We start from the raw sequence: 3,738 nt of genomic DNA on the forward strand, positions 1-3,738 counted from the left end.
CCTGCCCTTTCCTGAGAAAATCACACTTGCCTTCCCAGACTCCGCTTAGCACCACCTCCTCCTCTGGGAAGTTACTCCAGACTGCTCTCTCCCCTTCTCTGAGGATAGGAGTTACATCATTCGTGATGTTAATGTGGACAGTTCTCCCAGTGGGTTCCGGGAGGTCACACAGTCCTGACCTTGGTGTGTAAATCTGGTGCCCTGTCCCTTCTCTGGTGCTGTTCCCTGCTTTGCTTCCTGGCCACCGCTAGGTGAGCAGCTCCCTTGCCCAGCCTGTCTCCTCCCTGCTTCTGCCTTGGAGCCAACCAACCAACACTGAATGCTCTGGAATTACGAAGCAAGTAAACCATTTGTGCCCCTGAGCTGTGGGTGTCGGGTATTTGATCCCAGACACCTGGACACTAATGCATCCTCTCTGTGGTGTGCTCCAGGTTCTGGGATCCTGTTTCTATTGTAATGAGTTTCTCATACCAGACTCTTTAAAACTAAGTCCATTTTGCTTTTCCACCTTTTTTCCCTGACCTCCTCCAGGGGCTAGAGCACAGGATGTCTCAGAAACACGAGTGACATGTTTTGATGGTGAATCTTGATCGTCAACCTGCCTGGGTTAAGAAACACCTGGGAGCCAGGGAAGCACACTTCCAGGTGTATCTGTGCAGGTATCTCCAGACACAATTGGCACATAGGCCAGCACACTGAGGGAGTAAGACCACCCTCATCGTGGGTGACACTGTCCAATAGGCTTGCAGCCCACATGGAATGAAAAGGGGAAGAAAGAGAACCCGGCTTGTGCAAAAAGCTTGATTCTCCTTGAGCAGGTAAGCCTCCCACTGCTACTGTCACCTGTGGACATGGGACTTCGCTGCTTCAGCCTCTCGCTGTCACTCCCACCAGTGACTCTCAGGGAGCATCCAGGCCCTCCACACGGACTGGTGCTGCATCCTTGGTTGCTCTTGCTCTGCTGCTTTCAAGAAAGGACTGAGCTCCCCTACGTACCGATGGTCACTGGGGACCATCCAACTCTGTGAAGCCTCTCTCACATAATTATATGTATTCTTCTATTGTTTGTTCCTCTAGAGAAATATATATATTTTTATATATAAATTTATATTTAATGTACAATATAAATATATATTTTTATAAATATGTATATAAAGATATGTATAAGTATATACATATATATGACTTTAAGAAGCATCTAGCTTACAATCTTGCCTTAGTCTATGGTATTATCTGAGAAACTATTGTAGGCTTTGTGGCTTACACAACAGACATTTATTTCTAGGGCTGGGAAAACCAAGATCAAGGTGCCAGTGGATTCAGTTTCTGCTGAGAGCTCTCTCCTTGGCCTCACAGACAGCAGCCTTCTAGTTATGGTTTCATCTGATGGAGAAAGAGTGTCTCTTCTTGTTCTTCTGTGCAGCTGAATTGTCTCGGTTACTTTTCTCTTGTTGCTGGGGCAAAACACCTGACACCTAAAATAAAGGAAAAAAAGGTTTATTTAGCTCATAGTTTGTGGAGGTTTCAGTCCATAAAAATTTAGTCCCAGCCTGGAGGCCCCACCATGTGACCACATCTTAGACCAATTATTGCTCAAAGGCCTTACATCCAAACATCATAATACTAAGTGTTAGGATTTCAACATAATACATTTTGGGAAGATACAAATATTGAATCCAAGAGACTTACCTTCTTTAGTCACTACCCAGAAAATTAAAGTGTTATTACTGCTACTAAATTCTTATAATTCTCTGGTCATTGGAAATGTTCTCTATCTGTATCTATATCTATGTATCTATCTATGCATATATATGTATATATACATGTATGTATATATATGCATATATATGTATGGATATATATGTGGTGGTAGTGTTGACCTACATATATGTATATATATAAGTACATATATATCTGCATATATAAGCATTGGAAATGAAAATCTAAGACAATTTCACAAAAGCATGTTTTTTAAAGGCACAAAAATGAATTATTCACCTGTAAGACGTGAGGAGTATTTCCACCCCTTAAGTTTGTATGCGATAAAATTAGGAGGTACCTGTATTTGGAAGAAAATTGTTTTGGCATCTCAGGAAAACTGGTAAGACTATGTACAATTTTTAATAAGGCATAAGTACATAGCACATGGGCTCTTACCTCTTCTTCATGCAGCAGTTTGCCAGTGAGGCTCCACACAAAGGAAGAACTTGTGACAGATCAGCATGATTTCTAGGGGTAAAACTAGGAGTCCCATGTGTACCTTAACCAGGGAGGGGGCAGGGGGAGGGGAAGATAGAATTCATCAGAATCACTCAACTTGTAGCCCTTGCCTGAGTGCAGTGGTGTCTGACTGTTTTGTGTAGAGTTGGTCTTAGTCCGCGAAGCAGGATTGTCTTCGTTACTTTTCTCTTGCTGCTGGGGCAAAACACTCAACATCTAAAATGAACGGAAAAAAAAGGTTTATTTGGCTCACAGTTTGTGGAGGTTTCAGTATATAATCAGCTAACTCCAAGGGAGGGTGGCATGGCACAAGGGCCAACACTTTAACGTAGCAGTCAGCAAAAGTAGCCAGAGCAAAAAAGCGGGTACTGCTCCCCTGCTTTGCTTCCTGGCCGCCTCCTTTATAAAGTATGTAGGTCACCACCACCACCACCGCACCCAAGTCGCTTCCCCCCAGGGCAGATATAGCTCTCACAAAATCTCTGTGCCTTCCTCTTGCATAGGATGAGGATGTGTAAGGCTCCTGGCCCCCTACTGAACTTCTTAAACTTCCAAACTTCTCAAGTTAATACAGTGCATCAGTCTTAACAAGGATCATGTCCATTTGCTGCCTAAATTAATACTTCGTTGCCAATTTAGCATTAGTTTCACAACCCTCTTATTTTCTCAAATGTGCACACTTCTAACCCCCTAATCCTCACATCTTATTGTCTATCAAGATTTTCTAGTGTTACCCTCAAAGCTTAATTCTCTACATTGCAGTGGTTAGTCATGTGTGTCAACTTGGTTAGGCCATGGTACCTACCTATGTGCCCAAAAAGTCAGTCAAAATGTGTTCACCAAAGTGAGTTTCAAAGGCGGTTAACATTCAGATCAGCAGCTTCTGAGTAAAGCAATGACCCTCCATAACATGCTTGGACCTTATTCAATCAGTGGAAGAGCTCAGAGAAGAGATCGGCATCCTCTGAGGGAGAGAAGGGGCCCCAGGTTTCCTCTGGACTCCAAGGGCAACAGCAGCTCTTCCCTGGCCTCCTTGTAGAATTCAGATTTGCCATTCTCTCTCTCTCTCTCTCTCTCTCTCTCTCTCTCTCTCTCTCTCTCTCTCCACACACACACACACACACACACACACACACACTTCTTTATTCTCTGGAGAACCCTTGACTAATACCTCCTTTTCAAAACCTCTATGTATCTATTTTTATTACACTACTTTTCCGTTTTTGCTTCACAGTGGTGAATGTACCGCCCTCCTCACCCTACCTGATGCTTAAACCCCCGAGAAGGCAGTCTGGAGTCTTAGTCCCTCCGCTTCCTGTAACACCATAGGGTCTGGAGTGCAGTATGGGTGCAAAATTGCAAGTGGATCTGAATTGAATAAAATGGAAAGAAAGAACACACAAGGATTTAGTCACTTGACAACCTCGTGTTTCCACTTTGCTAAGCCCTACGAGGGGTGAGTGTGACCCATAAACTCACCATATGGCTGGGGTCTGGAAATCCCTAAAGTCTGTGGTC

General features: G+C 43.7%; 1 long non-coding RNA gene across 1 annotated transcript; it reads right to left on the reverse strand.

The window, feature by feature from the left end:
- Nucleotides 1-1,263: 1,263 nt before the first annotated feature.
- LOC106025729 (uncharacterized) lies at nt 1,264-3,202 on the reverse strand. Its single transcript, XR_001199315.3, has 4 exons — nt 3,026-3,202; nt 2,158-2,436; nt 1,999-2,059; nt 1,264-1,475 (listed from the first exon to the last, which is right to left on the reverse strand). It is a non-coding gene; the product is annotated as an uncharacterized LOC106025729 (long non-coding RNA).
- Between the last annotated feature and the right edge of the window lie 536 nt (nt 3,203-3,738).

Source organism: Cavia porcellus, unplaced genomic scaffold (assembly GCF_034190915.1).
Source record: "Cavia porcellus strain 051 isolate PalLab524CR breed Dunkin Hartley unplaced genomic scaffold, mCavPor4.1 scaffold_24, whole genome shotgun sequence".
Taxonomy (NCBI): domain Eukaryota; kingdom Metazoa; phylum Chordata; class Mammalia; order Rodentia; family Caviidae; genus Cavia; species Cavia porcellus.